Raw genomic sequence first — 14,526 nt, forward strand, 5'->3', positions numbered from 1 at the left:
CCTCAGCCTTTGAGCTAGCGCCAACTCCTACTCCAGGGCACACATTTAGATCTATGGCTGTGGCCACACCAGCCGTACTAGGCAGAGCTTTAGAGTCCAAACTCATCTGCTTGGTTTCCAAAGGTCCTTTACAGTCTGACCCCACCCTACCTACTCAGCCTTGTTTCCCATGATTTCCCAACTCAAACCTGGGCTTCAAGCCCAGTGGTCTCCTCATGGTCCCCTGAGGGAACATTCCAGGCTCATTCACAGAGTTTCTCAGGCTTGCCATGCCCTTGCTGCTCTGCCTCGGTTAATCAAATAGTGCCCATCCAGCAAGGTCCCAAACAAGTTTGCTAAACCCATGGAGCTGGTTACACCCTGATAACTAGAGGTCATACCCGTAGAGCCCCCTTCTCTAAACTCCCATAGATCTTAAAATTCCACCACAACATCTCTTAATCCCACAGGTCTTGAATTGCTCTTTAATTACTTCATGTGTATGTCTTCTTTCCCCAACAGGCAGTAAAATCTGTGGGATTAAAGTCTATCTCATCTTCTCCTGACTCTAACACAAGTCTAGGCATTCATGAATTAACTCCATTTAAATCCTCAGCTTGAGGAAGATCTCTGGAAAAGAGACTCCAGGTCCTGAGAGATACAGTCGAGGGATAGGATAGTTAGGGGACAGAGGTCTCCGAGCTCACACATTACTTGTCCCTTTTTTCTCCAAGCCTCTGTTAAGGGAAACACATACCAGCTAGTGTCATTTATTCCTAGCAGCATCAAGAAGGCAGATAATGATCAATCAGGTCATCGTTAAAGCATTATCTCTATGTACAAGATTAGTGTTTTGACCGCAGGGATGTTGGGTGCTGGTCTGATCACTGAACCCTCAGGAAAGACTTCATAGTACTGGATCAGGTTTTAGAGCTAAAATGATTCAAGAGAATGGGGTATGAGGATAACTATATGAGGACAAATTTTTTTTAAAGAAGCCTTTTTCTTTTTTTGTCTAGACAGATAAAATTGATTTATTTACTCTGAAGAGAAACCAGAGTATATAGACAGATAAAGTTGAAAAGGAATATGACTGGCATCTATAAAATGATATAGAGAAGATAATTATGGACTCATTCACCAGAAATGGACTGTTCTTATACACTGTTGGTGGGATTGTAAGTTAGTGCATCCACTATGGAAAATAGCAGAAAGGTTTCTCAAAAAATTAAAAATAAAGCTGTCATATGACACAGCAATCCCAATATTGGGTATTTACCAAAAGAAAACAAAAACACTAATTCAATATGTACGCACACCTACATTCATTGCAGCATTACTAGTGATAACCAAGATATGGAAGCAACCTAGATGCCCATCAATAGATGAAGGGAATATATATAAATACACACACACACACACACACACGCACATATTAGCAGTAGAGAAAGAATGAAATCTTGCATTTGTAATAAAACACATGGACCCAGAAGATATTATGCTAAGTGAAATAAGTCAGACAGAAAAAGACAAATAATGTGCAATGTCACTTATATGTGGAATCTAAAACAAAACAAAACAAATGAATAAATAAAACAAAATAGAAACAGACCCATAGATATAGATAAGAAGCTGATAGTTATCAAAGGGGAAGGGAGTAGGGAAATGGGAATAAAATAAAAAATTTAAAAAATGAAAATAAAAAGATGTGAGGAACAAGATATATAACTATAATTTAGAACAGATCCAATCAGTTCTTTACAGATATAATATTCAGATATTTATAAAGGCCATATATTAGTTTGGTGCATTACAAAAATGGCTTATAAATAAAAGGCAAATAAATAGTCTTATTTTGCAAATGCACAGTAAAGTTAAGGAACTTTTTAGCTGAAGAATACCAGTGAAAATATTAAGCATCTTCTAAAATGACAGTAACATCAGGGTAATTCATGATTATAAAATAAGATCACAAAAGCACAGCCAAGCATATGTGTTGTGGCAATTAATGTAAATAGGATAAATTCAAGTATAAAAGGAGATGGTATTGACAATCTAATTCTAAAAAATTCATATGAAATTTCAAGTGACTTAAATAGGCAAAAATATCTTTGAAAAAGAACAAAAAATTCAAGGGCCAACACTACTTGATTTTAAGAATCATTATAGCCCTGGCTGGTGTGGCTTGGTGAATTGAATGCCGGCCTGGGAACTGAAAGGTTGCCCATTTGATTTCCAGTCAGGGCACATGCCTGGGTTGCAGGCCAGGTTCCCAGTGTGGTGTGTGAGAGGCAACCACACATTTATATTTCTTTCTTTTTTTAAAAAAATATTTAGTTTATTTTATTTTTAGAGAGAGAGGAAAGGAGGAAGAAACAGAAGAAGAGAAACATCAATGTGTGGTTGCCTCTCGCATGCCCCCAATTGGGGACCTGGCCTGTATCCCAGGCCTGTGTCCTGACTGGGAATTGCACCGGTGACCCTTTGGTTCGCAGGCCAATGCTCAATCCACTGAGCCACACCAGCCAGGGCTGATGTTTCTTTCCATCTCTTTCTCCCTCCCTTCCCCTCTCTCTAAAAATAATTTTAAAAAAGAATCATTATAAATCTATAGTAATCAAAATAATTGGTATTAGCATAAAGATAAACAAATAAATCAATCAATGGAACAGAATATAGAGTCCCAAATAAGTCGACATATATAAGGACAACTGCAGTAGAATAATGATAGCTTTTTCGAACAAATGGTGGTGGACTAATAGTATATCTTATGTACTGTAAAAAAATGAATTTGGAGCCATACTTCTCACCATACAGAAGAATTAACTTGAAATGGATCAAAAACCAAAATGTAAAGCTTAAAACTATAAAAATTCTGAAAGAAAACATTAGACAAAATATTTTTCCATGCAAAACTATTGAAACTGATAAATGAATTTGGTAAAGTAGCAGGATACAAAATTAATATCCAGAAATTATATGCATTTTTATACACTAATAAAAAACTATCAAAAAGGGAAATTAAGATAACAATCTCATTTAAAATTGTATCAAAAAATAAACTACCTAGGAAAAAAATTAACCAAGGAAGTAAAAGGCCTGTACTTGAAAAATTATAAGACGCTGAAGAAAGAAATTGAAGAAGATACAAATAAATGGAAACATATACCATGTTCATGGATAGGAAGGTTTAACATTGTTAAAATGTACATACTACTCAAAGCAATCTATAGATCCAGTGCAATCTTCATCAAAATATCAATAGCATTTTTCATAGAACTAGAACAAACAATCCTAAAATTTATATTTGACCACAAAAGACCCCAAATAGACACAGCAAGCTTGAGAAAGAAGAACAAAATTGGAGTATCACGTTAGCTGATATTAAACTATACTACAAGGCTATAGGAATCAAAACAGCATGGTACTAGCATAAAAACAGACACATAGGTCAATAAAACAGAATAGAAAGCCCAGAAATAAACCCACACCTATATAGTCAATCAATATATGACAAAAAGGGCAAGAATATACAATGAGGTAAAGACAGTCTAGTCAATAAACTCTGGAAAAACTGAACAGATACATACAAAAAATGAAACTAGTCCACCTTCTTACACCACGTACAAGAATCAACTCAAAATGGATTAAAGGCTTAAATGTAAGATTTGAAACCATAAAACTCCTAGAAGAAAATGTAGGCAGTAAGTTCTCTGACATTGCTCTCAGTAATATTTTTTTCTGATATATTTCTTCAGGCAAGGGAAACAAAAGAAAAAATTAACAAGTGGGACTACATTAAACTGCTGTAAAAAGTTTTGCACATGCTCTGACCATTGTGGCTCAGTTGGTTGAGCGACCTTTTGTGAAAGGTCACTAGTTTGACTCCCAGTCAAGGCACATGTGTGGGTTGCAATACCCTAGTTGGGGTGTGTACGAGAGGCAACCAATTGATGTATCTATCACACATCAATGATTCTCTCCCTCTCCTTTTCCTTCCCTTCCCCCCTCTAAAAAAATAAACATATAAAATCTTTTTGTAAAAAAAGTTTTGCACAGCACAAGAACCATCAACAAAATGAATGGGAGAATATCTGATAAGGGGTTAATATCCAGAATTTATAAATAACTTATAAAACAACATCAAAAAACCAAATAATCCAATTTAAAAATGGGCAAAATACCTGAATAGACACTTCTTCAAAGAGGACATACAGATGGCCAATAGATATAGGAAAACATGTTCAACGTCACTAATCATCAGAGAAATGCAAATTAAAACCACAATGAGATAGCACCTTATACCTCTCAGATTAACTATCATCAATAAACCAACAAATAACAAGTGTTGACGAGGATGTGAATAAAAAGGAACCCTTGTGCACCTTTGGTGGGACTGCAGACTGGTGTAGCCACTGTGGAAAACAGTATGAAGTTTCCTCAAAAAAGATAAATACAGAACTACCTTGTGACCCAGCAATTCCACTCCTGGGTATTTAGCCATAGAAATCCAAAACACTAATTCAAAAAGATATATGCATTCCTATGTTCCTTGCAGTGATATTTACAATGGTCAACCTATGGAAGCAATCCCAGTGCCCATCAATAGAGAAATGGATAAAAAGTGGTGATAAATATATACAATGGAATATTACTCGGTCATAAAACGAATGAAATCTTACCATTTGTGACAGCATAGATGGACCCAGGGGTTATTAGGCTAAGTGAAATAAGTCAGACAGAGAAAGACAAATACCATACGATTTTACTTATATGTGGAATCTAAAAAAGAAAATAAATGAACAAACAAAACAGGAGCAGACTCATAGATACAGAGAACAAACTGATGGTTGCCAGAGGAGAGGTGGGTTGGGGGGCCGGGTAAAAAAGGTAAAGGGATTAAGAAATACAAATTAGTAGTTACAAAATAGGCACAGGGATGTAAAGTACAGCATAAGGAAAAGAGTCAATAATATTTTAATAACTATGTATGGTGCCAGGTGGGTACTAGACTTATGGGGGTGATTACTTTGTAAGAAAATATGTGAGCTCCACTATGCTCTACACCTAAAACTAATATAAAATAATATTGAATGTCAACTGTAATTTTAAAAATTTTTAAAGATTTTATTTATGTGTTTATGTATGTATTTATTTATTTATTCCCCAGAGAGAGGGAAAAGGAGGAAGAAAGAGAGGTAGGGAAACACTGATGTGAGAGAGATACATCGATTGGTTGCCTCACGTACATGCCTTGACCAAGGACCAAACCCAAAACCTAGGCATGCGCTCTGACCCGGAATCTAACCAGCGACCTTTAGCTTCAAGGTATAACACCCAACCAACTGAGCCAGACCCACCAGGGCTAATTAAATTTTTTTAATAAAAAGTATTTGTGACCTAGGGCTAGGTGAAAAATTTAGATATAACACCAAAAGCATGATCCATAAAAGTAAAAATTTATTAGTGGGCTTTATCAAATTTAAAATCTTCCACTCTTCAAAAGACACCGTGAAGGGAATGAAGACAAGCTACTGTCTCAGAGCAAATCTTTGCAAAGCATGTATTTGGTAAAGGTTTTGTATCTAGAATATATAAATAACTCTCAAAACTGAACTACAAGAAAAAAAAATACAAGCCAATTTCAAAATGGGCAAAAGATTTGAACAGGCACCTCACCAAAGAAGATATATGGATGACAGATGAGTACATGAAAGGATGCTCAGCATGATCAGTCATTAGGGAAATACTAATGAAAGCCACAATGAGATACCACTGCACACCTGTTAGAATGGCTAAAATTAACAACACTGCCCACACCAAGTTTTGGAGAGGATGTGGAGCAATTGGAACTCTCACAAACTGCTGGTGAGAATGTAAAATTGTACAGCCACTTTATAAAACAGGTTCACAGTTTCTTAAAAAGCTGAACTTACAACTGCTGTATGATCCAGCCATTAAACTCCTAGGTATGCAACCAAGAAAAAAGGACATATATACCCACACAAAGATTTGTACACAGATGTTCATAGCAACTTCATTTGTAATAGTCAAAAACTGGGGGGGGGGCACCAAATGTTCATCAACTGATGAATGTATACAATGTATAGTATATCCATACAATGGAATGCTGCTTAGCAGTAAAAAGGAATGAAATACTGATGAATATAATGACATGAATGAATCTTAAAATAAATATGCTGGATGAGAAAGAAGCCATACAAAATGAGAGTACATGCTATATGATTCCATTTATATAAAATTCTAGGGAATGCTAACTATTACAATGAGTACTAAATAAGCCCTAGAGTTCTAGTGCAAAGGATAGTGAATATAGACAATGATAATGTGTTATAATCATCAGACTTTCTAAGAGGCTAGATCTTAATTATGTCAATCACTAAAAAGAAAGGACAGTTGTAAAGTGATAGAAGTGCTAATCGTCACAATTGGAGCCATATTACAAAATATAAATGTATCAAATTAGCCTGTTGTACATCTTAAATTTACACAAAATTATATCCCAAGTATATTTCAATGAAAAAAAGAAAATACATACTAATTAATAGTGACAGAAAAAAGATAAGTGGTTGCTGAGAATGAGAACAGGGATTGTAAAGGTGCACAAGGAAACTTTCAGGGGTGATGGTTTCATGAGTATCTACATATGTCAAATATTATCAAATTGCACACATTAAATATGTGCAGTTTCTTGTATGTCAATATTACCTCACTAAATTTGTTAAATAAAGAGAAACTTCCCCAGATGGATACAATAATAACAGCAAATACTCTGTAATTTAACTATGTCATATTACTATGTAACATAATTAAATCACTATGTAATTTAACTATGTGAATTTTATTCTTTAACAGCAATAAAGACAAAAGAAATGAGAACACCCATGCTCTCCTAGAAAACATATTCCTTGGTGCCACCAGTAGAGGCAAACTCTGAACCTTGGGACTTACTGAGTGTCCTGATTCTAGTGGGTTTGTGTTGTTTAATCTTTTGTTCACTCTCATGCTAATGTTATTATCCCACCTAGCCTTGAATGCCCCTTTAGCACAGCCAAAGCTCTCTCCTATTTTGAAAACTCGTCTGCCCTCTTGCCTCCAGGAAGCCTTCCCAATGAAGCTCAGGACAGAAGAATGACCTTCCTCTAGATAAACCATGGGCCCCCATCATCAACCAATCTACAAATCTTAAATGCCATTGACTGGCTGGCACGTCATCTCCTGCCTGCTGTGCGGCTAAGTGCATACGTATTGCTACAGCTCTAGATTTAGGTTTATATCCTTCAGAGCAGGAGGCTGGGCCTGGAGTGTATGTGTGCATGCGTGCATGTGTGTGTTTAAGATTACGGTGATGCCAAGAAAGTAGTCACCTAATGAGACAGGTGTTTTCAGTGCATGGATTCTAAGCAAATCAGCAGAGCTGAACTAGTCTCTTATCCTCTGATGGCATTATTGGGAAAAAAACACACATCTTAAATGTATGTTTAAGTACCTCCTTTTTTAACCAGGTCAACAGGAATTTGGGGAGGTTAAGACCAATTGCCCACTCTCCCATCCTCTGAGGCCTAGCAGTTCTAACCTGAGGGGCAAGAGACAAGGGACTGAGTGAAATAGTTCAGGAGTGGTCCAAGGGTGATCCTGTTTATCCTTGGCCTCCTGGCCCTGCTGGTTACAGGCTCCTCAAGCAAACAATCCATTTGATAGCAGATGGAACCTCCAGGTTAGTTTCTGGGAGGACTTTGGAATGGGAATGGCCCAGCCCCCTAGGAACTCTTCTGGGCAAAAGCAGTGCCCCAGTTCTAACTCCAGGACTCTGGGCATTGGTCCAGAATGATCCTATCATCTACTCTAGCAAAAGGAAGGAGAAAGTGAACAGTGTTGACCAGTAGGCTCCCAGAATTCTGTAGTGTAAGAACAACAAACTGATGATTGCTAAATACTAGCCAGGGGTGGAATGTGAGGTCTGTTCTCAAAGGAACTTGCTCTGATTCCTATGGCAAATGATAAGATAAAAGTGGTGAAGAGATAAAGGTGGCAATGTTAATAAAAAATATTAAAGACGAGTTTCACTCTACATGCATGCACACATACAGTCTTCTGAACCACATCGCTTCCTTATCCTGTGTGATGGAAGTGTTAACACAAAGTTAGCAGAAAGATCTGGAAAATCTTCCTCTTGGTTTTAGGAATGGATATGGCATACCCTGCCAGCAGTGCCAGAGAAGCAACTGATCCGTCGCAGCTGGCAAAGTCAAGGGTATGTAAAGGGGAAATGATAACAACAACGATGATGACGACGACGACAACAACAACAACAACGGCAACTACAGGAATAATAACAGCTAGCACTTATAGGGTTGTTACTATGTGCCAGACACCATGCTGAGTGCATCACATGCATCATCTCCTTTAATCTTGACTCCAACCCTGTGAGGTGGGCACTGAGACCATGAATGGTTAAGTGATAAGCCCACAGTCACAGGCCCAGTAAGTGGTAGGTCTGGGATATGAAGGCGGAGGGCCTGTGCTCTTCCCTGCCTTGAGACAATATGCTCTTGAGAAGAATTCGGGTTAGACTAGAAGAGGAAGAGCCAGCACTGGAACAAGAAAATGATCTGTTAAGAAGGTGGGTACCTAAGAAAAAGTTTGCTCAACCTGGGCAAGCTGCTTAGCCTCTTGCTTCTTCTTCATCTGTCTGAGAAATATTCTGGCACTTTCCCTTGCAGATCCTACTGCATGAAATACCTTTCCTTGCCACCTGACCCTCTTCCTTACCCTGGGAGCAGGCTGCGGTTTCTTTGCAAAGGAACTCACCTTCGGACACAATTTCCTATCCAAGAAGTCAGGGCAGTCTGGTATCCCCTGTGGTGTTGCAATGTGCTGGGGAGGGGGCAGGACAAGAGGGCAGTGAGAGAGGAAAAATGACACGTGGGGGGCTTGCATGTGTCCGGGTGTTTATATCCAGTTAAACCCAACAAGGACAAAGTTCTCTTCTATGCCCAGCCATGGGAGACACAAAAGCAGTGGAACAAATATATGACTAGTACTTGCCCTTGCTGGATGGTCTGGGTAGAGACACGTGGGAATCTCTGGCCCTTTTGGTTCCCAGATGGATGAGAAAATGAAAATCTCTGTCCTCCACCTCAACTCCTGGGCTTCCAGAGAACTCCCAGAAGCCTAAGGAAGGTGGGACCCAACCAGCCTGTTCCTGCCATAAACACCTGTGGCATGTCACTTTTCCTGTTCCTTTGGTGCCCCCTATCTCTTTTTCCCTCCTTTCTCATCAGGGCCTCTCTGTGTGTTGGGGGTGGAGGGTGTCAAAATGAAATCCCTGTCAGCTTGGGTGGCAGGGAAGCCTGGCCATCTTTTGCGTCTCACCAATATATGCTGGGCTCCTGATCTGCCAGCCACTTTATACCTCATAGAATGGAGACTGGGGACTGCACTGAGCCACCCACACTTGCTGACCTGGTCTTTTACGTGACACATATTTGCCAAACTATTGTCCAGGCTTCCAAGGTCAGCCCGTGGCCAGGGAAGAAAGAAGAAGGTATCTTTTCTCCCCTTTCTGCCTAGCCAAACCTCCCCTGCGCCGCCCCACCCCCTCCAAAGTCTAGCTTGAGGACTATCCCTCACAAAGCCTTCCCTCCCTCCTCCAGCTGCTGCTGACCTCAGAGCCCTGGCTGCCTCTGGCCCCTGCTCCAAGGAGCACAATTAGCACCTGGCCAGCCACTGGCCTGGCTATTTGTCCTAGCCTCTGATTGTTTCGGTGTCTTAGTCATCTCTCCCCTACGGCCTCCTTCGCACACCTCCCCCACAGCACCTAGCATAGGTTGGGCACACAGTAGGTGTTAATAAATGTCTGTTGAACCGAAACTCAGCAGCCCCTATGAGGTCAGAGCCCTCATAAGCTCCCCGACAAGCAGTTCCTTGGCAACCAGCGCTGGGGCCCGGGCTATAGGGCATTAGCGGCAGGGCTGCGATGATAGGACACTCGAGGCTCAGCAGCTAGAGATTTGCAAGGAGGTTGGTGTTGATGAGAAAAGCCCCTGACCCCTAGGAAAGCGCCCATGAGATTCTGGGTAACGCAGCTGAGTTTCCTTTCTCCCCTGCAGAACTAGTTTTCAGTCTGTGAACCACAAAGGATATAAATTGGCAGTGAAGCCAGAAACCTCTTTGCAGTTTAGAAATCCCAGAATGATAACCAAGCCCGGATTGGGGTCAGGCCCAAGTCTGAGGCAAGGAGACTGCTCAAGACCCCAGTTTATCACAGGACCTCCCGGAGGTGCAAGGGGCACAGCAGGCATTGGTCCTGGCACTCCTGGGGCTAGAAGGGTGTTTGGCGATAACCGTAAGTAATGTCAGCCTGCCCTGGAACCCAACAAATGATGCCACAGAATACTTGCCTCCTGCAGCCAGCCCACGCAAGAACCAGGTCTCCCTTTCCCTGTCATTCACCCAAATCCCAGGACAGGCCTGTCTGTGTGGGTGGGGGAGGGGAGGCATCCAGACCAGAACCCAGCCAGGGTTCGCAGGCAAGGCTGTACCTAGCTCCCTAGACTGGCTCAAGGATTCTAGCCTGGTTTTGACTTATGCTTATTTATACAGATGACTCAGCCACTCTCCCCACCCCTCTTGCATCCCCTTCCCCAATGGTGGATGGTGTTCTCTTCACCACCACCTTTTCCTCATTGCCATTGGCGCCTGGTCCTGGGACTGGATCTCAGCAAACGCTTGCTGAGTTGAATCTGAGCTTTAGGCACTGTGTCAGGCAATATCACTAGGCTAGTCTGTGCTTACTGTGTCACACACTGTTCTGATAATCAACACAACCTTATGAGGTGGATCCCACTAGACAGATGACAAAACTGAGGCATACAACTGACAGCGAGCACATGGCTAGTAAATAAGAAAGCTAGATTTAGACCCAGACAGCCTAGTTCTAGGAATTGGAGGGAAAATGAAACAGTTGGGGCAGGCGGCGGTGAGGACCAAGGCCAAGCTTAGGAGAGAGGACTTCCCTGGGAAAACAGTCCTCTCAGCCTGTGTCTAGCGGCGCTTTTGGGGACAAAAGCCGTGCATTTTGCAGGTTGGGGCATTTTGCACATCCTTTAAATTAGGCCCATGACCGACAGACCTCACAGCACCCTCATTTTTAGATTCCAGTAACGAAGAGAGGAGACAGAAGCCACTGTGCCACCCCTTAGCCATAGGCAGGAGGAGGGTGGGTTTCGGGCCTCCAGCTTTTCCAGGGGTGGGCGCCAGTTCCTGAGCAACCACCGAGCAAACAGTGTAGCAGTGGGAGGAATGCCAGACATAGCTGCAAACAAGCCACTCCTTAGGCTCACAGTGGAGGCTGGGTGAGGGTGGCAACGTGGAGCCTGCTAAACGCCCCCCCCACAAGAAATCCCAGCCTTTGAACCCAGGCTCAGAGACAATCACAAGTAAGGCAGCTTCTTCCCCAAACGTCCCTGTAGGAAGTCTTCAGGACAGTTCGGTCCTTCACTTAACTCAACATAACTCCCCGAGAGGCTATTTATGCTCAGGGTCCACTGAATTAATGGTAGAAAGCACCTTATAACCGACCAAGCCCTGTGTAAGTAACTACGAGGAGGGATTTGCAATCTTGCCCGGAGTGGTGTTCCGTGGGCATTTTCAGTGGGAGAGCTAGATCTGTTCCCTTCATCCCCCTCCCACTTGGCACTCTGGCCTGGGGTCAGCTCTAAGGGGGTGAGTCCCCGATGGGCGTGCCCGCCAGCTGTTGGGGCCCAGCAGTGGTGGCTCAGGCCCTGGGGTGGTGACCTCACTTCCGCTTGCTTGTACCTCCCCACCTCCCCAGCACTCCTCCCATTTGAGGCCCCACCAGGCAAAAAAATCGAGAAGTCCAAGGTTAACTGTTCCTCCCCATTTTAAGAGCTAATTAAAATGATTAGCCACAATGAACTGTCAAACATTAACCAAAAGAAGCTGCAGGACCAGACAGGGCTCAATCTCGGGCAGAGGGATGGGGGCTAGGAATCAAAAGGCCATCAAATCCCACGGCTGGGGTGTGGTGGTGGTGGGAGCAGCCAGGGAGAACCTGGCTGAGCCAGGTGCCAAGGGTTCAGGAGGTGACTCTGGTCAGAACGGCACTGTCCCTGCACACAGTCGCAAGGTAAGTGCGGCAGAGTTAGGGTGCGGTGGGGAGACCAGGAATTCATAACGCCACTACCGCCTCAGCAGTGTCCAAAAAGCACGGCGTTGGCGGCAGGGGATCCCGCGCTCTGTGGCTGCGGACCCCCCTTGCCGGCAGCAGAAGAGGGAACAGAGAGGCGGGAGAACTCGGGAGAGCGGGAACGCGGGAGAGGGAAGGCTGCCGGCTGGCTCACACGCAAACTCCGGCGCCGCCCCCCCCCCGCCCCGCCAAGAGGTCTCTATTTTGACGATCCAATTATTGGAGAGAGAGCGAGAGAGAGAGAGAGAGAGAGAGAGAGAAGAGAGAATGTGTGTGTGTTTTACCCTAAGGCGCCTGGCCCCAGAAGCCCTACGGGCCGCTGGATGAATCTAGAGGGAGCCCCTCCACGGACCGGCCCAACCTCCTGCCCTCAAGATCCCAGCTTTTGGGGGACTGTTGTCACCATCGGTCCTGTCTTGGAATGCGGGCTGCCCAGGGCGCGGGAAAAATGACCCCCTACCCCGACTCAGAAAATCGATTCCGCTTCTAACCCAGGATCAAGGAGCCCGGAATCCACAGTACACACGCGGTGGGGCGAGGCAAGGGCGGGACTCAACACGCCGCGGTCTACTCCCCTTCCCTGGGCCCCCAACCCCTACACTCTGGGGCCCCGAGGCCCCCGATTCCGCCCTCGGACGAACTTTTCGAGGGCTCCGAAGGCTCGAAGAACCGGCGCCATCGACGTACCTGAGGCGAAACGGGCTCGGTCGCCAAGCTGTTATCGATCGATCGCCTTGCAATCTCTCCCCGCTCTGGGGGCCGAGCCGCGCGGGTCCCCAGCCCTGCCAGCCCGCCTTCTCCCTTGAAAAGCCGGACCGGGCAAGTGGCGCCGGGATCTCGGCGCCGGCGAAAGGAGAAGTGGAAGTTGAGCGCGGCACCCGGTCGGTCCTCGCGGCCGCTGGGGCCAGCGTCCGCCTCCCTCCTTCCTATCCTCCTCTCCTCCCTGCCCGCCTGCCCCCGCGGCCCTGAGCCCGTGACTCACCTCAGCGCGGGGGCAGGCCGGTCCGGGCGGGCGAGGCGTAAGGCTCTCCCACACGTCGCGCCGCCAATGGCAAGTTAGAGGGCGAGATGCAAATACCAGGTGAACCCGCGGCGCCCCTGAAAAAACGACTCTGGGGGGCGGGGTGGACGCAGAAGGGCCCAGGCGGGCGGCCGGGGCGGTGGGGGGCGCCCGAGGAGGGGGCGCGAGCCAGCGGAGACCTGCGCTGAGACGACCGAGCGAAAGGGGAAATTGCACTAGAGCCACACACGTCCCCTCAGGCGGCGGCTGGGGCGGGCGCGAAGGAGGCTGGGTGGGAGGGAGGGAAGAGCCGGAGGGAGGGACCGACGGGAGGGACCGCGGCGGGCGGGGTAAGGGAGGGAGCGAGGGAGGGAGGAGGCGTCATGGTGGAAACAGCGCCCCTCCACCCCCGGCCCGCCGCTGTCGCCAGCAAGGAAGAGGGAGCCATGCCAGGGGCCCGCGCGGCCTCTCCTTCCCCTCACGGTTCGCTTGCCCCCAGAGTACGAAGAGGGCAGGGCTCCCACAGAGGGCATAGCTCGCGCTCCGCCCTGGCCCCGGCGGGAAGCCCACACAACGCCTTGAAGAGAACTCCATTCTCAGGGGAATATGGATGGCTCTATCCAGCCCCTTGGCCTGTACAGTCCACTTGCTCGACGCCTTTGGCCCGAGCCCTGAATCTAGATTATTGAACGCCTGCTGTGTGCGAACCTGGCGGGAGCGTGGGCCGCACGGGTGTGTGAAGCCAGAAGATGCCCAGAGAATACTATTCAGGAACAAATCCCAAACACTGCAGAATCCCCAGCCAAATGCATGGTGCGCTTGGGGTGACTGGACAGTTTGGGGGATTCCTGAGGGAAGTCGAGCCTAGGGCTCCTGTTGAAGAGGTCCTAAGGATACGAATGGAGGAAAGGCTGGAGAGAGAGAGAGAGGCTGGGCTGTCACGGCAGGTGCAAAGACAGCCAGAGTTGGGGGGCTGGGAGAAAGCTCATGTCCCGTTCTATCCAAAGCCAGACTGCTGTGCTTGAGGCACCCACTTGAATCCCATTTTCTTTTCTTTCCCCCTTATCCTCTTCTTTGACCTGCCTCAGTCTCCACACAACCCTCCCCACCTAGTCCTACAGCTAGGTTGCTCGGAGAGGGAGGTCCAGGGAATTGTCCCTTCTTATGGCTCTACATGGTCTGGAAGAGGGTGCCAACAGAGCCTCAGCCCCGGCATCTCCTTGGCAGAAAGCAGCAAGGCTGAAAGGTCCGTAGGAGTAGGAGGGCCCTCTGAGGTGCAGGGGTAATCAAACAGCCTGAGGTTCAGGGACCTGCC

General features: G+C 45.6%; 1 protein-coding gene across 1 annotated transcript in view; it reads right to left on the bottom strand.

The window, feature by feature from the left end:
• The window catches only part of ELF4 (E74 like ETS transcription factor 4), a 38,416-nt gene extending 25,419 nt beyond the window's left edge, over positions 1–12,997 (bottom strand). Inside the window, exon 1 of the mRNA XM_054576957.1 lies at positions 12,899–12,997. The gene's annotated coding sequence lies outside the window, so the exon portion shown is untranslated. The remainder of the gene's footprint in view (positions 1–12,898) is intronic.
• Between the last annotated feature and the right edge of the window lie 1,529 nt (positions 12,998–14,526).

The sequence above is a fragment of the Pteronotus mesoamericanus genome, unplaced genomic scaffold, assembly GCF_021234165.1.
Source record: "Pteronotus mesoamericanus isolate MK-2021 breed Mesoamerican mustached bat unplaced genomic scaffold, CSHL_Meso_final contig_40, whole genome shotgun sequence".
NCBI lineage: Eukaryota > Metazoa > Chordata > Mammalia > Chiroptera > Mormoopidae > Pteronotus > Pteronotus mesoamericanus.